This window comes from Sapajus apella, unplaced genomic scaffold (assembly GCF_009761245.1).
Source record: "Sapajus apella isolate SASKATOON/1434 unplaced genomic scaffold, GSC_monkey_1.0 scaffold21, whole genome shotgun sequence".
NCBI classification, from domain to species: domain Eukaryota; kingdom Metazoa; phylum Chordata; class Mammalia; order Primates; family Cebidae; genus Sapajus; species Sapajus apella.
Genome location: NW_022436961.1, coordinates 3,236,756 through 3,263,182, shown reverse-complemented (window position 1 = coordinate 3,263,182; position 26,427 = coordinate 3,236,756). Strand labels below are relative to the sequence as shown.

Genomic DNA, 26,427 nt, shown 5'->3' with positions numbered 1-26,427 from the left:
GGCATGGTGGCACGCACCTGTAGTCCCAGGTACTTAGGACGCTGGGGCAGGAGAACCGCCTGAACCCAGGAGGTTTCAAGCACTACTGCACTCCAGCCTGGGCGACAGAGCCGGACTCCATCACCCCTCCCCCCCAAAAAAAAACAAAAAAATAAACGCATCGTTCTCTTCAGAAATGAAGACTAAACTAAAAGAAACAAGTAAATAAATACAATGAATAATTCTCTAAGACAAATAGATAAAATGAAGAATTACACAAAAATATATTAAAGAAATAATGATATACAACGAGATATACTGGCAAGTGACAAATTAAAGACAAAGATAATCTAATATATATATATATGGAGATCTTGAAGAAGAAAAACAAAGCAAGATAACAAAACAACTATAAATTGAGAGAACTCTCCCACAATTAAAATTAAAGGAAGTCTATGCAGTCATCCTTCAGTATCCATGGGGAATGGGATCCAGGACCCCTACATTTGTCAAAATCTGCAAATGCTCAAGTCCTTGAAATGAAATATCAGTATTTGCATATAACCTACACACACCCTCCTGTAGACTTTAAATCACCTCTGCATTACTCATAATACCTAAGAGAATATAAATGCTATGCTAACAGTTATACTGTATCTTTTATTTGGATTATTTTTATTGCATTGTTATTTTTTACTTTGTTTCATCAAATATTTTGACCTGCAGTTGGTTGAATCCACAGATGTGGAGCCCATGAATATGGAGGGCCATCTGTACTGAAAAAGCCCCATGTACACCCCTAAATGTCAACCCAAAACAACCAACACAAAAAAGATTTTCAGTAAAGTTACTAAACTTCGTAAAAAGATATTTTTTAATTACCTAAGAAAAAGACAGAATGAAAACAAAATTAGATTGTCATCAGACATTTCAACGGCAATGTTTTATTTCAACAATACATGATGTAATATATTTTAGATTTGTAAAATGATGTGTGACACATTTTGTGTGTCCTGCAAAGCTGACATTTAAGTGTAAAGGGCCCAATGAGAAAACAGGCAAGGACTCGGGGAAGCTTGTTCTCATGAGCTGTCTCTGCTGTGCCTACTAGAATGTAAGACTGATTTTAATAACCAAAATGACTATGAAGACATTGACATAAGAACTGGTGGTAGTCTGAGATATGTACATATAGATATGTAAATAGATATAATTAAGATAAATGGAAGCAATAAAGATAAAGTGCAGTGTATAATGGCTGTAAACTCAGATAATATAGATATAGCATATTTAAAGATGGGAGAGGTAAATAAATAAAAATGTCTTTATTGTGCTGCAATAAAGACATTTCGTTTCTCAGTTAATTATATTGGTGCTGTAGCATCAATATTGTTATTCACAGGATATGTGCAATATTATTGGATAAAGTATATCAATACTTATGGAATATTCTAATTCATCATTTCTTGCATCTTTGTGAACCAACATACTCAATGTGGAAAAAGATTAAGGAGATGGAATATAAGTGAATAGGTATCAAACCTGTAATTTGATTTGAATTGGAGATATGAGTATAAACGCTTGAGATATCATATAAACATATACATTTCTTAATTCTCGCCAGTGAAGAGGCCTTAAAAACAATGAAAAACTCTATAAAACGTCCCTAGCACTCGAAAACCCTAGCAATCTTACAGTTCTATTCCCATGAAAAGAAATCCAGCCTTTCTGGGGGGAAAAAAAAAAAGACTAATTCTAGGAAGTGTACCACATGATCCTGGAATCTCTTGCCATGCTAGCCAAGAAAGCTAGGAATGACGACCACAGTCTCGACACAAGGACTCAAAGGCAACCTTGAAGCAAACAAGACAACTGGATCTTTAAAAGGACCAACACTTCTCTAATAGGTTCAAATACAGGAATTCATAATCATATTTCCTAAAAACCTATTTGTTCACCTTTGTAGAATGATAGGGAACCAGTTCTTTCATTAGACAATTGATAAATGAAAAGAATGAAGCAATTCTGCTTTTCCTAAAAGAATTATAGCACAGAGTATCAAACAATAAATGAAGAAAATTGTTCGTTCTAAAATTATGCCAATTAATCAATGAAAAAAATAGGAGAAAACAGTTTTGCAGGCTTCAATGAATTAATGCATCTAGGCATTGGGCGTCAACAGCTGCTAACATCATCAGAAGAGAGACAATCAGTTATCATGTGCCTGCTAATGAAAGAACCCAGCACCATTTATAGTCTTGCCAAATGGATCAACCCCAAAGCCAATCAAGTCTCTGGATCCATCTGCCAATTTCCAGAGAATGGGAAAAACAGGAAAGTGTTTAATGGGGATCACAAGTACACGATCAGCAAAACCTATACTTTAGAAAACTCTTTAGGTCAAATGTCCCAGGTTCTTTTACAGGTAAATTGTAAAGAAAACAATAAAAGATAGAGAAGGAACCTGCAGACTAGATGTAAAAAATATGTCAAGATTTTAAAAATTGGGCAAGAATAAACTATGGACATTAGAGGGTGCATTAGTGATAACATTATACGAAAACTCAAGAAAGTGGTTCTTGGAAAGTCAGGACAATGCTTACTTCTGGTGGAACAGAGAGGGTCAACCTTGGGAGGAGACAAAGGTAAAAGCTTCTACAATGATTGGCAAAGGTCTATTTCACAACCAAGGTGGCAGTTATAATAGTGTTTACCTTAGGACTCATAAGGGATACATCTGTTTTCTGAATTTTGTATACGTGATTTATTTTCTAATAAAAGGTTTATAAAAGATGAATTCCAGTTTAGAATGTATGTGTTTAGCAGTCCAGGTGTCTCCCTAACTGTTAACTGTTAAATATTAACAAAGACAGAAAAAGATGAAGGGCACACTGAAAATTAATTTGTTAGACCACCTGATGCCAGAATCTAAAGTGAATTTCTACCTGCTGTAAGGCACAAGGAGCTCAATTGAGATAAGCCATAAAAACCAAATAATAATAGCATTTCTCTCATAAGGCAGTCGTGAGAACTCAGCGAGCTTCTATGTGGAAAGGACTTAGAATGACGCCTTAGACAGCAAAAACTATATTTAAGAATAGGCTATTGTTTTTATTAAAAACTGACCCGGCCGGGAGCGGGGGCTCAAGACTGTAATCCCAGCACTGTGGGAGGCCGAGGCGGGTGGATCATGAGGTCAAGAGATCGAGACCATCCTGGTCAACATGGTGAAACCCCGTCTCTACTAAAAATACAAAAAATTAGCTGGGCATGGTGGCACGTGCCTGTAATCCCAGGTACTCAGGAGGCTGAGGCAGGAGAATTGCCTGAACCCAGGAGGCGGAGGTTGTGGTGAGTCTAGATCGTGCCATTGCACTCCAGCCTGGGTAACAAGAGCAAAACTCCCTCTCAAAAAAAAAAAAAAAAAAAAAAAAAAAAAAAAAACTGACCCACTCAGGGTGTTGTCTCATAAAAGAGAAACCCCTGAAACAAAGATAAGACCCTGAGGATATCTCCACTGTGTCCGCCGGACCCAGATTTGTACCAACAAAATAGCTGACCAGTTATTCCGTACAGTGGGGTTTCATTCAAGTTATCTTTAGCACATGCTATCATGTCAATGATAAAACACACATGGCTTTGCCATCTTTCTACATCCATTCTGTGACACCCATGCCTACTTAGCAGTTAGGTGGGGGAGGCAGTTAGTATATTGCATGCTGGTGAATGCAGCTCCCCACCTTACCCACAAACGGAAAGGCTACCGGGGCAGAGGCAGGGAAGCTCCAATAGCGCCGTATCCTGAAATAATGGGGTTTTCTGTTTTGCTTTGTTTTTGATTTTTGTTTTGCTTTGTTTTCAGATAGAGTTTCGCTCTTTTTGCCCAGACTGGAGTGCAGCGATGCTCCATCAGCTCACTGCAACCTCTACCTCCCAGATTCAAGTGATTCCCCTGCCTCAGCCTCCCGAGTAGCTGGGATTATAGGCATGCATCACCAGGACTGGCTAATTTTGTATTTGTAGTAGAGATGAGATTTCTCCATGTTGGTCAGGCTGGTCTCAAACTCTCGACCTCAGGTGATCTGCCCGCCTCAGCCTCCCAGTATGTTGGGATTACAAGTGTGAGCCACCACGCCCAGCCGACGTGGAAGGCCCCATCTCCTAATGTTGGGAACCCAGGTACCAAGGAGCAGGAGAAAAGTGACACCCAGGGAAACAGAGCTTTGCTAGCTGAATAACTTCCGGAAACTGGGAATTGCCCCGAGAGCGCGGCATATCAAATAACATCTCATAACGGTGCTAAAGAAAGGGGCTAAAGAATTAGCCAATTGAATTCGCCAAGAGCGTAATTTCTCCCCAAATATATTTGCAAAACTGACACAAGTTTGAACTCTGGAGGTTGGAAAAAAATGATTCTGAATTTCTTCTTCAAGAAAAATACAGATACTAAATAATTAAGATAATTTTGAAAGTCAGAAATGAGAAGCAGTTGTCTGAAATATGAAAACCATATTATAAAACTCTAATAATTTTTAAAGTGGGTTTCTGCTACAGAAAGGCACAGGTTAATAAAACAGTCAGAGCAAAAAGAACAAAATAACACATCAAATTAGCATGTAATAAAGGAAATGTCAAGTCAGAGAGGAAAAGGACATTGTTCAATAAAGGGAATTGGAGGACTGAATAACAATTTGGCAAAAGAATAAAACCATAAGGTAACTAGTAGAAATAAATAGAAATACTCATACAGTCTTAGGATGAGTTAAACTTTTTAAGCATTACACTGAAAACAGTTCAAAACATAAAATATATGCATATCCCATTTAATATAAATGTTCTGTATATCAAGAAATAACACGAAGTCAAGATCAAGGTAATGGTAGGGAAAAAAACAACATGAAGGTGTTTCAAAGCAAATGGCAAGGAATATTAACTATACATATTTTTAATGCTTATCTGTATAAAGAACACTTGCAAAGCATTAAAAGAAAGCTGGTTAACCCCCCACCGATTAAACAAAGGACAAAAACTGAAAATAGATAAAAACAAATATGTGTATCCAGGCCAGGTGCAGTGGCTCATGCCTGTAATCCCAGCACTTTGGGAGGCGCAGGCAGGTGGATCCTTTGAGGTCAGGAGTTCAAGACCAGCCCTACCAACATGGTGAAACCCTGCCTCTACTAAAAATACAAAAATTAGCTGGGCATGATGGCAGGCGCCTGTAATCCCAGCTACTCAGGAGGCCGAAGCAGGATAATGGCTTGAACCCAAGAGGCAGGGGTTGCAGTGAGCTGAGTTCCTGCCGTTGCACTCCAGCCTAGGCAATAAGAGTGAAACTCCATTTCAAAAAAAAAAAAAAAAAAAAGAGAAGAAATATATCCAATTTTTAAAAATATAAAAAGATCAGTCTTAACTAGTAAAGTAATGAACATAAAATTACTGAATGAGTTACCATCTTTTCATAAAAATTGGAAAGTTTTTGAAAAACAATGTCTAGTATTGTCAAAGGCGCAAAGAAACCAGCATTAGAAATCCCTGCTTAGAGAAATAGCCTTTTGGAGAGTGATTTGAAATGTGGATCAAGCACCTTAAAGATATATTCTTCTTGACACAGAAAGTTAATTTTTAGAAATTTATTCTAGGAAAATTCTCAGGATTCAAGCAAATATAGGCAAGGTAGATTGCTACGGTGCTGATTAGAACAGCAAAATAAGCAGAAACTTACAATACTGAGGTTAATAGAGGATAATATTTGAACAAACTGTGGTAAATTCATTATTAAATTCATGTTTAATTAACTGTGGTATAGTCATATATTGATATAATGGAAAAAAGCTATTAAATTGAAACAAAGCTATTAAAAATCTTGATACAGAAAAATACACGATGGAATATGGAATATAATTTATGATGAATTGTTAAGCTCATTCATTCGACATCTTAAAACAGCTATTTATGGGGTGTCAACCCTGCATCAGGCACTGTCCTGTAGAATGCAGAAAGCAATCCAGTGATGCCCCCATCATGGAGTTTATATTCTAGCTGGAGAAGCTGACCGTATTTAAGACAAGTAAGTAAAATGTAAAACACATATTGCTAGTCATGCTTGCTAAGGAGGAAGAAAGGAAAGAAGTTTGCAGGAAGAAGTTTGTGAAATGTTAAAGGGGGTCCAAGCAGGCCTCGCCATGGAAGGGACTTTTGAATAAAGGCCAGAACAAAGTGAAGAACTGAGGAAAAGCATTCTACGTAGGAGGAACAGTGAGTAGAGAGGCCTTGAGTATGAGATGAGCAGTGTGTGCACAGATCAGCAAAGGAAACCAGCCAAACGGGAGCAGAGGGAATCAGAGGCGATGAGGTCAGACAGTGACGGGAAATGATGACTATGGAACGGGGCCTTGTAGCTGCTAATAAAGACAGAGCTTGTACCCAGACTGAGAGACAAAGCCATACAGCATGATCTATATAACACCCAGAAAGAGGAAGATTCGCACGTGTGAAAGAGCAAGGGTAAAAACAAAACCTGAAAAGCGTGCCTCTAAATATTAAAAAAGTGATATATATATATACATTTGATTATGCACAATTATTTTTTATTTGTTCTTTATGAATTGTCTAAACAAAAATAATTCTTTAGAAAAGTAAGTAAACCTCTCACCCCACAATTTTATAAGGTTAATGAATAAAAAGGGAGAAAGAGAGTGTGCTTTATGAGATGAGATCCCCTTTCGCTCTTTGGGAGGAAGCCCAGCATGCATGGAGCAGAGCTACAGGGATGTCCCTAGCTGGCACTGCCACCAGCGTGACCCACCTCACTAATCTGAGTCCCTTCGGTCAGCACGTTCCCCTGTGGGGCCATTTACAATGCCATGTGGACGTCCAAACGAGCTGCAACTCTGACGATAGCTGGGCCCTCCAAGTCACAGAGAAAAACTGCTAAGGCATCAAGATGAGTGTTTTCGGCCCCTCTACAAGGGCCGTGGTTTTATGTCTTTATCACCCCAAGTGCTACTTCCAGTCCTCAGTTCTGTAGAGAAGCCAGCCAGAGATAGACACTTGTCCTCCAATTTCCACCGTTATCTTTATCACTACAGCATGGGGGAAAAGAAAAGGGTTGGACCTTAAGATATAACATTAATGGAGGGCTTTAAAAGCAAACAGATTTCAAATCTCAACTGGATTCACGATACTCAGAAAAGAAAGTCTGGATTCTCAGAATGTGGTACCCGAATCTGCAGCGACAGCATCACCTGAGAGCTTTTGGAAATGCAAATTCCCAGGGCCCCCCACCAGACCTGCTGCATCAGAAATACAGGAAGGGGATCAAGCCCTCCAAGAAAGTCTGCCCCATACTAAAAAATGCCACAAATCCACTGCAAGAGGTGTCTCCTTGGACTCTTCCTCCCTTTACTTAAGAGAGAGTCAGTTTGGGCTGGGTGTGGTGGCTCACGCTGTAATCACAGCACTTTGGGAGGCCGAGGAGGGCAGATTGCCTGAGGTCAGGAGTTCAAGATCAGCCTAGCCAACATGACGAAACCCCATCTCTACTAAAAAATACAAAAATTAGCCAGGCATGGTGGTGCGTGCCTGTAATCCCAGCTACTCAGGAGGCTGAGGCAGGAGAATCACTTGAACTCAGGAGGCGGAGGCTGTGGTGAGCCGAGATCGCGCCACTGCACTCCAGCCTGCACATCAGAATGAGAGTGTCTCAAAAATAAATGAATGAATGAATGAGAGGGGAGGGTCAGTTTGATTAGGATCCAAATGTCTCATCCTCTAGCAGGAGATCTTCATTACTACTTTGTGCTCCATGGAGGATTCTAAAAGCAAGTCTCCTTGAGATATCAATGCCTATCTAGGCCCTTTTACTTTGCTAGCTGGTCAGACTGAGCTGAAGCTTTGTCACTGGCAATGTCTCCAGGAAGCCCATGGGGATCTCGTGCACCTGCCTTTTCTCCACCTGTTCCCTGGACTGCTAGCATACCTATCATTGTGAAATTGTGCCACTGGGAAGTTAATCTCTCTGGATATGAAACTCTGTCTTTCTTTAAAAAGCTCTGAGCACTTGTTTTCAACAAGGTAAAGAGCTGGAACGTGTTGTATCTCTTCTATAATCCTGTAATTTTATCTTTGATTGCTCAGTAATACCATCTTTTCCCAGTAGGGTGAAATCGTCCTTTTGCTTATTAAACCTTGCACACACTGAAGGTTCTCAAGTCCCAATTTGAAGGGCCCAGATGGAAGGTATTCTGATTTTCCCACTCACTATTTAATAAGTGGTTGGTCTCTGATATAGATAGTAGAAAAATGTCAAAACAAATCACATATTTATTAGCTTTTCTGTGTTAGTTCCACCAATAAATATCTTCTAATACAAAATATTCAAAAGAAAGCATTAAGGCAGGGTACAGCAGCTCACGCCTGTAATCCCAGCACTTTGAGAGGTCCAGGCAGGAGGATTGCTTGAGGTCAGGAGTTTGAGGCCAGCCTTGGCAACACAGTGAGACCCCCCCACTATCTCTACAAAATAAAAATAAAAAATTAGCCAGGTGTAGTAATGCATGCCTGTAGTCCCAGCTACTGGGTAGGCTGAGGTGAGAGGGTCATTTGCACCCAGACTTCAAGGCTGCGGTAAGATATAATTGTACCATTGCACTCCAGCCTGGGTGATAGAGTAAGACTCTGTCTCTTAAAAAAAAAATTTAAAATAATAAATAAATAAAAATAAAATAAAACATTCAGTAAAAATATATATTTCTTGAAAAAAATACAAAAAGTTCAAACTTCAAATAATCTGTCAATAGGGACCTGCTTTACTAAAGTTATTATGACTCTGGGTGGTATGTTTCTTTTTATCATATTTTTAATAAATTTTTAATTATGAATAATTTTAAATTTACAGAAAGATAGTACAGTAAACGCCCATATACCATTCTTCATTTCCCCACCTGTTACATCTTACTTAACTGTGATACAGTCATCAAAACTGAGAAATTAACATTGGTGTATTACTATTACCAAAACTCCAGACTTTCTGCAGATTTCACTGGTTTTTCAACTAATGCTCCGTTTATGTTCCAGAATCCAACCCAGGATACCACGTTGCATTTAGCATTTTGTTTTTCAGTCCTCTTTTATTCCTTCCTGCCAACTTCTGGATTAGAACCTCATATACATAGCTACTTATAAATAGCTGTTCATTAACTAACACAGCATCCTCCACTTCATAACTGGCAGCAATTCTGCCCTAAACATAAAGCAATCCACAGGGCAGGGACAACTCTGCATCAGCAGTGTCACCAGCTGCTGTGGAGGTTAGGCAGGCTCTTTCCAGACCTCAGCATCCTCTTAGGTAGGCCTGGGTTAGAGGAAGAAATCTACTTTGGGCTTAAATAAACTGGACAATCTAACCAAGCCCTACTAATCCCATTCTTGAAGATAAAAGTAAGCCAGTTTGTTTCGGGGGAAACTTCTTATAATAACACTTGAAGGATGACTGGAGTCCCAGATGATTTAGGAAACTGCAGTTATTATATATACTTTTTAAATTTCCAATTTATTCAAAGGCCACAGTAGAAATACAGTCTGGCAAAGGTGGAGGAAAAACAGAAATCACCCTTGACCCTTGGGTAGGATTCTCTGGAGAACAGCTACCGCACAATTACCTGCTCACCCAGTCTCCTTCCTCCTCTCCTCATTCAGTTTGTCTCCATGATAGTGACACAGAGAGACACACACAGAGACAAGTAAGCAAAAATTGGTAGCACAAAGTAAAACGTGCAAAGCAGCACATCTAAACCATAGCTCTCATGCCTGCTCTACACATACGGTTTCTGTGGGCACAAGATAATGACTTCCAAAGTGGAAGCAATTTTCTCTCATACTCTTGTGGATTCAAGTTCCAATTTGTGATGACATTCTTCCTCTAACTCTCTGACATACATACACTTCCCAAGGTTCCCCTGTGGCACTGGCCTGGAATCCCAGGAATCCTTATAAATGGGAGAAACCAAAATGATCAAGTCCAATTCTTGGAGGCAACTTCGAAATACTGCTCACTCAGATGAGAAATAGGTGGAGCATAGAAATCAGCCTGAGGGCTCCCTTTACATGCATTACCCCAAGCTGATGTTTTCTTCTCTCTCTATTTTGATAATTAACAAGTTGTCACAGGAGTTGTTAAGACTTGGAGGCCGGGTGTGGTGGCTCATGCCTGTAATCCCACATTGTGGGAGGCTGAGGTGGGAGGACCGCGTAAGCCCGGGAGATTGAGGCTACAGTGAGCTATTACGGTGCTACTGCACTGCAGCCTGGGTGACAGAGCAAGACCCTGTCTCTAAAAATAAAACTAAAAGACTTTAATGAAAGCAAATTAGAGAAAGTAGGGAGAAGTACTCAACTGAACAAGGGTGACTGACAGGCAGCAAGTTCATGAAGAAAGCACTCAAGGCCACTTTTTTTTTTTTGAGATGGAGTCTCGCTCTGTCACACAGGCTGGGGTGCAGTGGTGCAATCTCAACTCTCTGCAATTTCCACCTCCTGGGTTCCAGTGATTCTCATGCCTCAGCCTCCAGAGTAGCAGGGACTACAGGTGCCCACCACTACACCCTGCTAATTTTTGTATTTTTTTAGTAGAGATGGGGTTTCACTATATTGGACAGTCTGGTTTTGAACTCCTGACCTCAAGTGATCTGCCTGCCTCAGCCTCCCAAAGTTCTGGGATTACAGGCATGAGCCACTGCACCCGGCCCACTCACGGCCTTTTTATGTGCTTGCTCTCCCCGGAGGCAAAGGGCACAGACCCCACACTCCTCAGCAGCCCATGCTTCCCCAAGGTGAGTTCTGTCTGGATGTTAGGAACTGGAGAGAATTCCACCGTGCCCTCTGCAATAGGACCCAGCGACCATCTACATAATTCTCTGCCTCCCATGAACCTAGGTCAACAATGGACTTGCTCTCCCTAATTCCAAAGTAATCACAAATGTCTGCAGCTGAATGTTCTTACCAACTTTGGGGGCATGTTATTTAGTCTCAGAAATTTGTTTGAAAAACATCAACATGGGCATGAGTCATGATCTAAATAAAATCAATTCCATTCAGGTGATTGTTGCCACTGTTGATCTTATCAATCAGCACTATTATTGCGTATAAATGTAAAGGGAATTAGCAGACCATTCAGAGTAAGTGTTCCCAACTTTTCTTAATAAAATCTACACTTGGTTTTCTAGAACTCTTTATAGCGTTTATGGATGAATTCGGTTATTAGTCTGCGGCCAGAAGGATTTGCATTATCCCCTCCTCCTTAGTGTAATTGTCCATTTGAGTTACAGGGCAAGACAGGCAGGAAGTGTGGCATCAATGCCTAGCTAGATCACAGGCCAGATAAAATTTTAGCATCACTGGGTAGACTCTTTTTGGTGTTTTTTTTTTTTTTTTTTGAGATGGAATCTTGCTCTGTCACCCAGGCTGGAGTGCAGTGGCATGATCTTAGCTCGCTGCAACCTCTTCCTTCAGATTCAAGCAATTCTCCTGCCTCAGCTTCCCAAGTAGCTGAGATTACACCTTAGCCCACCACCATGCCAGGCTAAGTTTTGCATTTTTGTAAAGATGGGGTCTCACCATGTTAACCAGGCTGGTCTTAAACTCCTGACCTCCAGTAATCCACCTGCCTCAGCCCCCCAAAGTGCTGGAATTACAGGAATGAGCCACCACACCCAGCCCAGTAGACTCTTTTAGAAATGTCTGTTTCCTTTTAGCATGATCTGAATAGGGTGGGAGGGAGGGGAGAGGAGGAAGGAGAGGCTCAGAGGCAGAGTAGTCAAAATGCCATGAGAAAGCTTAAGGGTTTTAAGCCTTAAGGTGACACTGAAGGTGGAGGTTTCCCACACCTTGGAGATTTTATCTTAAAGCCAGGCCATGCGGCTGTAATTTAGAACTATTAGCTAGAAGCATCTTAGTAGGGAGGAATTCTTATTTACAGTCAGATAAGTACAGTATATAATTGTATCACACACATCTTGAAGCCACTTCCCCAGATTTATTATGCTTGCAATGATCTTTTGTAGACTCTCTGCATTTCTTTATAAAGAGCCCTAAGTATGTCCTTAAGCAAATTGCCATCAAATGTGATAAAGTCACATACACATTACTCTCAAAAAGTCTAATATTCATTCTCTTTTTTCTTTGATGCATAAAAATAAAACTATCTAATGAAGTCCTCAAAGGAAAAAGTGTACATATATCACCAACAAACACCCACCCTGCTCCAGGCAGGAGGAGGAACCTGCTGGGAGTGTAGTAGGCTGCACAAAGCACCCGTGGAATGGTGTGACTCTACCGGCAGAAGGAGACAGAGATGGAATCAGACACTGGGGACAAGGGCACGCATACATCTCCACGTGTGAGCATCAACACACACACTCAGAAGTCAGTCCGAATCATCACCAACATACAAATTCTCAACACAAGAATGGCCCATGTACAAGAAAAGGTTTCCAAAGCATGTGAGGCCCCTATCCACTGGGACAATGCCATTTCTTCCCATCCAATTATAACCGGAATTGCATCTTCACTCAGCAAGAAGTCAGGGATGTGAAAATGTCTTCTCAATGCAGTAACAGAGATGGCACTTGTTTTAAAAGTGAGAAACTAACCAATTCTCAGGACTGTAATCCCCAGAGCATTGCCTGTGAATCCTGAGGACCTAGAAGTCTCCTCGGGCAGGGCAGAGAAGGATAGGAGAATAAGCATTTCACATTTAGAGTCCCAAATATACCTTCTCATAGAAATCATGCCGTAAATATTGGGTAGGGCAGGGCATGGTGATTCACACCTGTAATCCCAGCACTTTGGGAGGCCAAAGTGGGCAGATCACCCGAGGTCAGGAGTTTACCACCACCCTGGCCAACATGGTGAAACCTCATCTATACTAAAAATACAAAAATTAGCTGGGTGTGGTGGTGGACACCTGTAATCCTAGCTACTGAGAAGGCTGAGGCAGGAGAATCACTTAAACCCGGGAGGTAGAGGTTGCAGGGAGCCAAAGTCATGCCATTGCACTCCAGCCTGAGCAACAGAGCAAGACTGCATCTCAAAAGAAAAAAAAAAAAAGATTGGGTATTAATTAAATCAAAAGAAAGCTAAAAGTTTATTTTAATTCTCTAAATTAATGAGGATTGGTAGATCAGTTAGGAATCTAATCAGATTTTATATTATTCCTGTGGGGGTGGGGGAAAAGTGTTTCATACTCTAGGTAACATATTTACAATCAGCCATTGGAACACAATACATGTGTATGTTGGTGACTAATGAGGCGGGTCAGGGGATAGGTAGAGAAAGATGCTGCTGGTGGAGAGGGGGACTGTGCCCCGTGCCTCTGTGTGGGCAGTGAGAGCCAGCAGAAAGCTGTCACTTCCTGAAAATGTCACATGTGAAATTACACCCTGGTTCCACCCTCCTGAGTCCCTATGTGCAAAACTATGTGTCTTCCCGAGTCTTCCTGATACATCCCTTCACTTGCTCCCAGCTAAGGCTCTTCCTCAAAGATCCAGGTAAGCAACTCTGCTTAGTTTATGCTAGGTTTTTGTTGTGGTGGTGGTTTTTCCCTGTCCTTTGGGCTTGTTCTTCCCTCTGCACTTAGATTTCTCTGCACAAAAGCCATTCCCCGATGTCCTCATTGTTTTCAGTTCTCTGTCCAGCAATGTGGCCCTGGGATAAGACCACAAGAAAAGGCGTAGACGGACCTCACTCTGGGACTTTACTTGGTAATAAAATCCAAATAGAATGGGGAGAAAGTGATGGCAACACCACTGAAAAAGCCAGATGTGGTCTCTATGGTGGACCTAAGTCACATAGGAAATCCAGATGTGAAATCATTGTCTAAGCTGTTAGTAAGATTTGGAGCTTATTGGGTTTCAGTTCAGTAATGTGGCTTGACAGCCTTGCAAGGAAAGTTTGATTTTGTTCCAACCTGTTTTATAAATAAGTACATCATTGGACAATGTCTGAAGATGACATCTAGCTTTTCAGTGGTCTGACTCATATTCACTGATATGTATTCATCACTTACTACATACCAGGCATTGAGGAGACAGTGATGAGTAATTCTGATCTTCAGAAACTTGCAGTGAAAGAAGGAGAATGACACATCACTGGGTCAGTCAACCTCTGTCCACTGTGAGAGGATCTACAGTAGACAAGGAGAAGCACGGAAGAGAAAATAACTTTCCCTAAAAGCGCTGGGGCTGTCACAGAGGAAAAAGGATTTGAACTGAGTCTCGAAGGATGGACAGGACTTCACCAAGCATATATAAGATGTGGAAATGAGAAAAGAGATGGCACAATCTGGAAAAGGGACAGAAATGCAGAGCAGGAGATAAAGTGGGCAGGGAGGAGGATCCAGATCAAAAGAAGGTTCCAGACCAAGCTGGGATGATACCTTTAGCTCCCCACACTCAACTACAGAATATTTTTACTAACTGAAGGATTAGAACTCAGCATTATACTTCTTGTTTAACCTGTCTATATTTTCCACGAATAGTGCTAAAATTATCACTCCTTTTCTATCACCACATCACTTGCAAGTAACCCATTTTGCCATGGAACTGCCTAGTTAGTTGCAAACTGCAGGAAGTGCCATCAGGAGGGAAGTCATCAAGGAGTACTAGGCGTTAGAGTTGTGCTTCCTGAGACACCTGTAAGTGTGCTTATTCCTGCTAAGTCATCTGGCATCAACTTAAAAGCATAGGTTTTTCAATTAATTGCGAAGTGGCAATCAGGCTGTGGGGAGCAACTGTGTGGAAGAATTAGAGGGATTCAGGTCTCCTCCATTCCCCCAAAGACAGAAAGGACCTAATTAGACCCAAAGCTAATATAACATCTTTCCTGAGGAGCCTTCCTAAGGGGTGGTTTCTTCTGTTCTACTTCCATTTTTGTATGTGTTAGTATTAATCAGAGTCCACTAAAGTGCTGGATAGAAATGTCTCAAGGTACCATGTATTCATGTGAAACATGTATACTTCTATTCTAAATGGACTTCAAAGAGCAGTTGCTTGAAAACAAAATGTTTAGTCTAAGAGGCACATGCTTCACAGACCCTCACCAGCTGTCACAGAGGAATCGAGTGATCCACCGGGATCCTTTCACTCTGGGGCTCATGTACACTAAAGATCTGCTTTAACATCATGATTTCATGTCAGCCTACTTTCAGGGAAAGCATTGCATTTAAAGAAACAGAGCAATGAGAAGTATGAGATGGGCTTTGTAATAATGGTATTCTAAAGATGTGCTGTGCACATTTGCATACTTTTTATCATCGGACCAGCTAAGCCAGGACACCCCAATTTCCATTCTGCTTTTCCTCTCTTAGTTGTTTCTCAACGGATACTCATCACTGGCATTTTTCTACATCAGTCTTACCTGATTTCCATTACCCCTTGTTGTTTTTGACAGAGGTTCATTAGATCTCAGAGTATGCTGGCTAAATATGACAGGCTGGTACTTTCAGAAATAACGGATTTCCCATTTTCCTAATTAGATCAGCATCCTTGTACAGACTGCCCAGATGCATCTGCCTTTATGCAAACTCTGAAGGCAGCTCATGTTGCCTTTTATTTGGTCAAAGATATTTTGTATAAAAAGAGACGGATCGGAGTAAACCTGGTTCCAATGTATTTTTCTCATTCAAATACATTAAGATTATGGGCTTTTCTAGACAAATGGTTTCAGAGGAGTGTAGCCAACCACTGGCTATTCACTAACTGATTAAGTAGAATGTCTATGATGTAAATTTCTTGTTCTCAATTTTCTCTCTCCTGACTTTTGCCCTTTCTACCACTTTACTGCAAAATGGTTATTTTCTTGTATTGTCTTCCTTCCTACAGGAAGGAAGACAATACAAGAAAAAGGAGAGAAAATTGATCAAGGTAAGTGATCCACAGTTACCTGTTCCATGTCCCCATCAACCATCAACCTTGATTATCTAGTTGGCTTGAATGCAATTTAGGTCAGAAGTCAGCAAAGCACACAACCCAAACCATAGTCTGCAAATCCACAACCCAAACCTGGCCCACTGACTGCTTTTGTAATACACTTTTATTGGTACACAGCCATGCTTCATTCATGTATGTTTCATCAGTGGCTGCCTTCGTACTATAACAGCACAGCTGAGGAGTGGCAACAGAAACAGTATGGCCAGCAGCTAAAATACTTACTTTCTGGCTCTTCATAGAAGAACTTTGCCAACTCCTCCCTTGGGTGCTTGGGCTAATACGTTCCGCTTCTTAGAACATAGTTTGACTAAAGTAAAGGTCTCGCATTCTCTAGTTCATAAGCCTGGATTTCATACTGACCACACACAAGAACACTGTAAAAGTTAAAATCACCCTAAGTCAGTGGAGAGGTACAAGAAGATATTTTGGAAAGGATACTTTCAAGTACAAGTACAAGAAAACCCTAAGTCAACTGGCTTGACAAAATGATTCTCTCATACAACAAATGGAGAGGAAATTTAGCTCAGGGGTTTTTTTTGGTTAGTGGTTTGGAAGTCTAACAAATACTCAGCCTCTTTTTTATCTCTCTGGCCAGCTGGTTTGTGCTTCCAGCTAACTCTCCATATAGCCCTGTGATGGCTGCCAAAGTTCTCGTCATCTCAGGCAGATACAACAGTGTCCACAAGCAACAGAACAATGATCTTTCCTCTTGTCTATTTTTAAGGTTGACGAAAATCATTCCTGGAACTCCCACTCCCCACCTCAGTTGACTTCTGCAATTCAGTAGCCAGAACAGCACCACCGACCCATGGATTAAAACAATGACTGACAGGGAGGCAAAGTCCACAGCTTACTCCAGACATAATACCACCCATTATGCTAGGTGGATGTCTTTCTCCCCGGAAGCTTATAGATTAGCTGAAATGGGTGGATACTTGAAGAAAATTGGAGCTTTGCCAGAAGGAAAAAGAAGAAGAGGATGGATGTTGAATAAGCAGCCAAGAATGTCTACTATAGGGTGGCATGAATCCCATTTCCTTATTAGAAAAAGAATTCAAAAGGTGTGTCCAATTAGTGATGAAGAAGTTATACTCCATGTATAAAGTATACAACTTTTACATACAGTAGAGAACACCTTCTATTTTAGAGCTAAAACAATTTTATGAACTGTCACTATCAACATTTTATCTCTCTCGATCTTAAGAGGTTAAGACAAGATAAAAATTCCTTCAAGGTCTGAGATACGAAAACCATTATTAATTCAAAACCTAAAATAAGGAAATGCTAAGTATTTGAATAATATTTTATTTATTTTTTATAAGCTGAATTTTTATGCAAAAGATATGAGCTAGGCTTTAAAAAAATAACGAAATACCAAAAGAGGTAGTTATGGGATTGGTGCTAGGGAAAAATAAAGATAGAAAAATATTAAAGACAAGAAGAGCATGCAGAAACACAAATCATACATTCCTGGAGAATTAAGAGCTGCCTAAGAATTACTCTCTGTGATTTGAAACAAGAAGGAAAACACTTTAAAACTGACAATGTCTTTAAGATAAAATTACAATAATGGTTTAGAGGAGGCATAGCTTTGCTCGATATTAAAACTTAAGATAAATTTCACTCACATTTTCTCATAAGGAGGACACTGCAATAAATATTATTCTTAGCATCAAGGTTTTAAAGGCTGGTATATTAAAGTGATGCTAACCACTGAAACAAACAAACTCTAATACTTCAGTGCCTTATCACAGTAAAAATTTATTTCTTGATCATGTAACATCCTGTACTGGTGGCCAAAATGTTTGTATCTTGCGGGTCCACCTGTCTCCCGGGACTCAATGCCCTCTGCATTCAGCTACAGTAGTTTCCCAGCCTGAGCACCACTGGCATTTCAGAGTGCATGATGCTTTGTTGTGGAGGGCCGTTGGGTGTTATTGTAGGATGTTGAGAAGCATCACTGACTACCACTAACTAGACAGCAGAAGCACAACAATCAAAAATGCTTCCTACTACTGCTGCCAATGTCTCCTGGGAGACAAAATTGCCTCTGGTTGAGAACCGCTGAATCAGAGAATGCGGAAAGAGAAAATCGAGAAGGTACATCTGGTTTTATTAAAATGTAATTCACACATGCATACACAAATGCTTGGATCTTAAGTGTTGAGTTCAATGAGTTTTGACAATTGTTACACCTGTGTAATAACCATTCAGAAGAAGACATCAACCATTGTTTTCATCTAGAACGTTCCCTAGTACTCATGTGTAGCCAACCCACCATTCCCCGCAGGCAACCACTTCCTGATTTTTCTCACTGTAGACTAGTTTTGTCTATTATTGAACCTCATATGAATGGAATTATACAATATGCGCTCTTTTGTGTCTGGCTACTAGCACACAATGTTTTGAAACTTATCCATGTTTTTACCTGAATCAGTAGTTTTTTCCTCCCTATTGAGGAAGGGTATTCTGATGCATGAATACCACGTCACAAATTTGTTTCTTTGTTCAACGGTTTTACATTTTCTTTTTAAACAATTTGACCTAAAAGTGATGTGTTTCACTTCTGTTCAGATTCCACTGGTGAGAACTAGTATCATGACCCATCTAATTGTAAGGCTGGGAAATGATGTCTTTTGCAGGTAAGACACTTGTCAGCAACAATTCTCTATACTCTGGGAGGCAGGGTACAAATCTTTTGGAGGACAGTTAATTTTCTCTGTCATATCTAGTATCCAAACGGGAGGTCTGTGTATTGTTCTAACCTTTAGGCTAGAAGAGCTAAGTGAAAGCTGTGAGGGTATTCATGCACATACATAGTAGGTTTTGAAATACAGTCTAAAGCATTATCATTCATTTACGCATTTTACTATTAACCATGTCAAATAGCAAAGCAAAATCATATTTCAAGTAGCTATCCACATGTTCTAAGTAGATACTAAATAATCAACCAATATCCAAAGCAACAAATAATTTTTAGTTAATGCATATTAGTGCTTTCTTTGTATATTTCTTTCTTTTTTTTGAGAAGGAGTCTCGCTCTATCACCAGGCTGGAGTGCAGTGGTTCACTCACTACAAACTTCACTTCCCGGGTTCAAGTGATTTTCCTGTCTCAGCCTCCCAAGTAGCTGGGACTACAGGCACACACCAACACATCTAGCTAATTTTTGTGTTTTTAGTAGAGAAGGCGTTTCACCATGTTGGCCAGGATGGTCTCGATCTCTTGACCTTGTGGTCTTCCCACCTCGGCCTCCCAAAGTGCTTGGATTACAGGTGTGAGCCACTGGGCCCAGCTGTATATTTCTTTCTTGAAGACTCACTATTTTAAAAAACAAATTATTTGGCATTGATTAAAACATGGTTGATCAGGCATAAACAATATGTTTGAGTAACCATAATTACGCTTAAAGCCTGCAGACCTGTGATTCACAGAAGGCTTCACTTGAATTTCACATGTGAGTACATTATGTTTTAATCTAAACTAAAGAGAAAACAGATAATCCATAATAATAGAAATGTAAATGAAACATTTATCACAATTATCCATGAATGGAAGCTCACAGTCATGAATTCATGAATATTTTTAGAATAAAATTTTTCCCAGTCCCTTTAAAAGGGTTGGCACCCTAAAAGCACATTGTAAAAACAGTTGTCTTTCCTGCTTGAATAATGCTGAAAGATGAAAGAGACCAGCATTCTTTGCTTTACTTTTACTAATGATTTCACATATATAAGCACATGATAAAAATACAACAGGAAAACTATGATTGAAGATGAATTGATATAAATCTATGCCTCATTTGGAAATATGAGCATATCTGTTGGGATTCCATCATATAAAAATAGAGATTTTATTTATAAATGTGCATGTATGTGCTGTCATATCATGAACCTTTTTTATTTGCCTAATCTAACATATTCACAATATTTCATTCCTCTAACATACCTAATGTATACTCATTCTATATTCTGTGTATGTGGGTTCTTAAGAGTGTTCCCAACCTGTGTTCCCCGGAAGGATTCAGACCTAAATGTGTGTCTGAGTGGGACTGATATGAGCCTGGTGGGGATCTCAGAAGGCTCTAAAGAAACCCTAGGAAAACAACCCCCTTCAAAGAAAAGCAAGCAAATCTGGCTCAAAGCAAGATTTGGCTGTCCTCTATACTTTTAACTTAAAAATCTGAGCACAGATAAAGGGAGTTGCCATCCTTTTTTAAAAGCCCTGAATTCATGTTTGCAGGCCGACAATTATCTCAGGGGGTTCAGTGAGTATAACAGACCCATTCTTGGTCTTTAAGTTTGTCATTGTCTTTGCAAAAATCAAAACTCTGGTATATTTCATTTCCAAGCTTAAAATGCCTTGAAACTCTATTATGTTTTACATTTTAAAAAGTCAGAGCGAGCATAACTGCATCTAATTTGCAATGCTTGCCTAGTCACAGTGTTAATTCACAGGACTTGTGTTAATAATATTATGTACTTCAAAGTGAATCCCGTATATTCTACAGAATTAACTAGAGTTGTTCAGGGGCCTGTTAACAAGTTGCTGAAATGCAGAAGCTTTTGGGTTTGCTGAGCAGTCATAGCCTATTACAAGTTGTGTCAAGAAAATTTCAGGGACAGGCCAACGAGAATCGCTGTTCTTGGTGGAGCCTTAGGCACTGCTTTCAGATTGCATTAAGAATCACATATGCAGGGATTCCAGATAACTATTATAGGTGGGCTCCAGTTTAAGAAATATTAGTTGTGAAAGGCAGTCTTGGAACAGGTCTAAATTAGCAAAAATAATGAGTTTCCTATCTATGCAACAACTCTCATTCATTCATTCAACAAATGTTTCCTGACCCTTGCCACGAATCCCCATAGTATTCCAGGAGTACTCTGAGTAAGACACACCCTTTCTCTGAAGGAGCTGACACCTTGGAGGTAGATATTAATAATTAGCTACATCCAGAGGTGATAGGTAAAAACAAGATACTATGAACACCAAAATCATGGAGACAATATTTCCAGCAAGAAATTCCAGGAGAGTTCCACAGGGAAGATAGTTCCTAGCTGACACTCAAAGGTAGCATTAGTGACTACAAGTAGGAAAGATGAACAATGCTTAGAGGAATGAGGATAGGAAGCTACACATGCACTGGACATGGCAAAAGGATCTACTTGTCTAAGTATGGATTTTGAATAAGAGAGTGTGAGTTGGAAAGAGAATCATAAAGGTAAGTTGGAACTGTATTAATAAGAGCCATAAATGCTAGGATAAGAAATGTGTGATAAATTTGTTAGGCAATCAGGAACCACTAAGCTTTCTACAAAGAGAAAAACGAGGATTAGTGTTGATTGAACAACAGAATCCTTCACAGATGCTAAGGATCTTCCAAATGGAAAGAAGATACAGAGAAGCAATATCAGATAAAAATATGCCATCACAGTTTGCAGAGAAGTGATCGTGGCCCAATCCTGTGTAGTTATACACACAATTAACTCAAACAGTAATGTCCCCTGTTGCTGTTGCCTGGAGGAAGCTTAATTGTACTACTCAAGAAGTGTCACAGAGCTTTCCAAACAGAGAATGTATGTTATGTTTTGGCTCTATTGGGAAGAACAGGAGGCTCTTCTTCTCAAAATAGTTTTTCGATGGTCCCCCATCAACCCTGGTGTTACAGAAGATAAAGCTGAACAAAAAGGTTAGAGGGATAGAACTATAGTGCTGTGATGTCACCACCAAGGCTAAGAGAACAGTCTTCAGAGAAATATTTTACAGAGGACCAAACCAAAGTCGAGTTATTGATAAGGGTCTGGAGCAAGTCATGGGCATTCCAGAGCGATCCAGACTTTGGGGTAAGAACAACACAAACCTCAGAGACAAGATCAGCTCAGAAATCATTCCCCTGGTGTTAACTTGTAAAGGTTACTCATCAGTTCTTTAGTAAAGAGGGCCTAGAGACTGCTACAGAAACCCATGTCTATTCTTGTGTTTAGTTGCACATAAGGCTGTAAGGAAACCAAATATCGCTCCTAGTGGAGGGTGGATGTAATCGTTCACAGTGTACCCTGTTGTCAATTCCACAAGGTGCCAAAAGAACTAATCTCTCTAAGTATATGTAAATTACCTAGATGTAGAAAACCCTTCTGAAATTTAAAGTTAGAGATCCTGTATCCAGAGAATGTCATGTTAGGAGGCAGGGCAAAAAAAACGTGTATTATTGGAGAGTTCCATGTTGCTAAGGCTGATGGTACTAGAACAAGTTACACCTCGCAATAGCTTCAAGAACAGTAAGTTAGGGCTTTGGGCTTGGATACAGGAAGAAGAGGAGCCTAGCATGTTAGTGTTTCCATTTGGGTGATTAGGAGAACAGCGATGCTCCCTGTCAGATAATAGCAGCGAATAGGGAAATTATTTGGGTAAGATGAGGATTTCAGTTGAAAACATGTTGCATCAGGATAGGAAATCCAGAACAAGATGCAGAGCATCAGGAAAATAGTATCAGAACAAAGATCTGGGTACAAGATCAGGTATTTTTCAAAATAAAATACAAAACCAATAAGAAACTTATTCTTAAAGCAAATTATCAGTTTGCATACAACTTTCCAGAACTATCTCAAAAAGTTTAAAGTGAGGTATAGCTTTAATTATCTTAAAATTATATTTGGTATTAAACAGAAGCTTATTTTACATAATTTCAGAATAAAGAGAAACAATACTCTTTTTTTAACAAATTTTTAATATATACTTAAGTTCTGAGATACATGTGCAGAACGTACAGGTTTGTTACATAGGTATACACGTGCCATGGTGGTTTGCTGCACCCATCAACCCATCATCTACATTAGGTATTTCTCCTAATGCCATCCCTTCCCTAGCCCTCCGCCCCACTGACAGGCCCCAGTGTGTGATGTTCCCCTCTGTGTGTCCATGTGTTCTCATTGTTCAACTCCCACATAAGAGTAAGAACATGCGGTGTTTGGTTTTCTGTTCTTGTGTTAGTTTGCTGAGAATGATGACTTCCAGCTTCATCCATGTCTCTGCAAAGGACATGAACTTATCCTTTTTTATGGCTACATAGTATTCCATGGTGTATATGTGCCACATTTTCTTTATCCAGTCTATCATTGATGGCCATTTGGGTTGGTTCCAAGTCTTTGCTATTGTGAACAGTGCTGCAATAAACATACGTGTGCATGTGTCAACAATAGTCTTTTTAAGAAAATGTAAAGCTCTGATTTGTCTCCCATTCTTAGTCAATATGCTTATTGAAAGAATATTATCATAAAAATGTATGATATAACAATTGCTAATAATTTGATCTTTAATAGACACCTAGATACTGGCATCTCATATTTAAAACATTCTCCCTTTTAAGAGTGTTCTAATCATAAATTTTGAGCCATAATTTACAAAACATTATAGGTGTTAGGAACACAGCACCAAATCCTAATTCCAAGAGTTCATACATGGAGTTAATATATCCCTGTCCCAAGCATTTCTCTTCCTGATTGTCCCTCAGATGTGCAGACTCTTGGAATCCATCAGTTCAAGTAACCCCAGCCCACAGAATTTATAAGGCAGGTTCATGGGGCAAGACAGCCATCCAGCTGCCTCCTACAGATGGCTATTAGTACAATTGTTTTCCCCTTCCACACTCCAATCAAAACCAAAACAAAAACCACTTAGACCAACTCTTAAAACCAAGAAAGTATTACTTTACCCTCTCAGTAGAATGTCAGCTTCACAACGCAGGGACTTTTGTCTTTTTATCGCTGGATCCTCCATGCCTAGAACCATGTCTGGCACATTGTAGGTATTCAGTAAATATTTGCCGAAGCAATCAACCAATAAACATCAGCGTAAAATTTTTATTTCTCAACAAGCACATGTTTGGCGTTTTAGAGGGGACTAGTCTTACTTATGAAATATTGCCTTGCAAATTGGAAGACATTTGGCATGGCTGGCCCCTCCTGCTAAGTACCTGTAACACCCCACTGCAACAATAAAAACACCCTGGCATGTTTACAAATGGCCCTTAAGAGGAGTTATGGGGCCCCAGTTTTGAGATACAGGGTGTGAAATGTGTAATATATTGTTGGTATCTGCATGTGAACCACAGTAGGCTTCATGAGGCTCTACAAAATAAAAGAAAACAAAGTCAGGAGGATTTGGGAGTAACTTAGATTTCCTTGTCAAGAGAGTGCCCTGTGTCCTAGGTGAAAGATTCTGGAGACGGAAAAGTACCACCAAGTGGAAACAGAGAGAGGAGAAGTAGCCTGTCGGCATGCTCAACATTCTGGAAGACCCTGGTAATCATCCGTCTCTCATTAAAAACACTCGTCAGTCTCTTCTCCCAACTCTCTGTAGAAACCATCTCCAGGTTTAAAGTGAATGTCAAAGGGAAAGTAGGAGTCACCTTATATTTAACAGCAACTATTCCAGAACACCACGATCCCCTAAAACTACTTACGGCTATTTTCAAAGTTACTGGAGGCCAACCTTGAAAATCTCCTAACATGAAAAAACAAAGGATTTGTCCAAAATTTTAAAATCTCTAAAGACAGAAATGTAGAAATTAAATATTTTGGCCAGTTGCAGTGGCTTATGCCTGTAATCCCAGCACTTTGGGAGGCCGAGGCAGGGGGATCACCTGAGGTCAGGAGTTCGAGATCAGCTTGACCAACATGGAGAAACCTCATCTCTAGCAAAAATACAAAATTAGGTAGGCATGGTGGCGCATGCCTGTAATCCCAGCTACTCGGGAGGCCAAGGTAGGAGAATCTCTTGAAGCCAAGGGGTAGAATTTGTGGTGAGCCGAGATTGTGCCACTGCACTCCAGCCTGGGCAACAACAGCGAGCATCTCAAAAAATAATAATTAAATAAATGAATAAATAATAAATAAATATTTTGCAATAACATTCTCTCGCTTGAATTTTTCAATAAATATTTATTGCTTTGTAACAAAATGAGCGTATAACAATTTTAAATGCACCCTAAGCATTTCATATGGGCTCTATATCAATTTTTATTGTGAATAATACAAAGAAAAGGGATCTAAAGATTACAGAGCCTATTGAGTTTGATGCTTGAAGAACATAACGCTATTTCAAACCCTTTATTGGGGGAACGCCCATGTCTAGATGACTACAATGGCTGCAGTGAGACACAGCTGACTCACCTTTTTACTGACGGAGCATGTGATAATTGAATTGCCCACCAAACCTGATGCTCTAGGCAGAAACTCGGCATTATCGTTGCTTAGAACTCCAAATTTAATATGTAACGTCAAAACAGTCAACTTGTGTGAATGAAGCGATAAGGAGGAATCTTTGGTGGTGGCAAATCGAAAGTAAGACATGAGATGCCCACCACTTAAGCATAGGGCTTATATATTAGAGTTTAATAAATATTTGTTGCATAAAGGAATAAAAGACATGGCTATAGTCACATAAGAAATTTAAATTATACTCAATATTTTCTGTTTATAGGACAAGATAATGTTCTATATGTTTTATGAGGATTTCCACCCTTATAAAATGAGCACTATTCATTTTTGTGCTCATAGAGTCATAGCCAGTTATTTGAAAAACATACTTATTTAGAATAGTCCATTTTCAGACAGTGCCAGACTTTTTTAAAAGCATTACTAAAATATAGGATATAAATTAGAAACTGGATCTAAAAAATACTTGAGAGCTGATTTCAGGAATTTAACCCATTGTAAAGCCTGAGGAAGCAGGTTTTGTGTTACAGCCACTTTTCAATCTCCTCCGGGAAGGGACATTCCTACAGCCATCAATCACAATTTGCTAAGCATGGTGTTCAGTGTATTCGATAGTCTCTTAAGCAGTGAGTTCAGTGTCTCACTATTAAGAGCTGTAAACAAAGACATATGGACGTTTAACCGCAGGATCCCCCACAACACTCAGAGTCCCAGAACAGCGTGTCTGGATGGGTGCTTGGGAAGCATCTTCCTTTACCAGAAAAGGAGACAGGCACGGGGAGTGGGAGTGACGTCCCAGGACACACAGTAAAGTGGTAGCGGAGACGAAGCTGGAAATTAGATCTTTTGAATTCAGTGTTCTTAGAAGCTAAGAATCCAAGATGGATTATTAAGGAACACAGATAAGTAAACATATCAGTAGATGTAGTCATGCCACAGTGCAGAGCAGGAGAAACACTGTATAAAGTCCACCGATGCTATTCAGACCTACGGCCCATCAGAGGGATCAGGAAGACTGACCATCCTCACCTGATCTCCTAGGAATCTTTCAACCACAATGGCCTCAGGAACATGGAGAAGGGAATCCACCAAAGAAGTCCATTTTGTTGACTGGGGGCCTGAATCCAGGAAAACATATAAACCTGGTAAAAATGATGATGACTCCTGTAATCTTTCCAGACTGCTGCAAACAGCCCCCGAGGAAAATGCATGGGAGGTAGAGGAGGGACCAGACCCTGTCAGCCATA

General features: G+C 39.9%; 1 protein-coding gene and 1 long non-coding RNA gene across 6 annotated transcripts in view; one reads left to right on the top strand and one right to left on the bottom strand.

The window, feature by feature from the left end:
- ZMAT4 (zinc finger matrin-type 4) overlaps positions 1–26,427 on the bottom strand; it is a 367,024-nt gene that overhangs the window by 181,788 nt on the left and 158,809 nt on the right. The gene's annotated exons all lie outside the window — the stretch shown is intronic.
- Positions 13,254–21,117, top strand: LOC116558289. Of its 4 annotated transcripts, XR_004271941.1 has the most exons (5): positions 13,254–13,526; positions 14,560–15,899; positions 16,690–17,026; positions 18,540–18,607; positions 19,385–21,117. It is a non-coding gene; the product is annotated as an uncharacterized LOC116558289 (long non-coding RNA). The 4 variants fall into 4 exon arrangements; XR_004271940.1 differs by having other exon boundaries at positions 16,690–18,607; XR_004271939.1 differs by lacking the exon at positions 19,385–21,117 and having other exon boundaries at positions 18,540–18,942.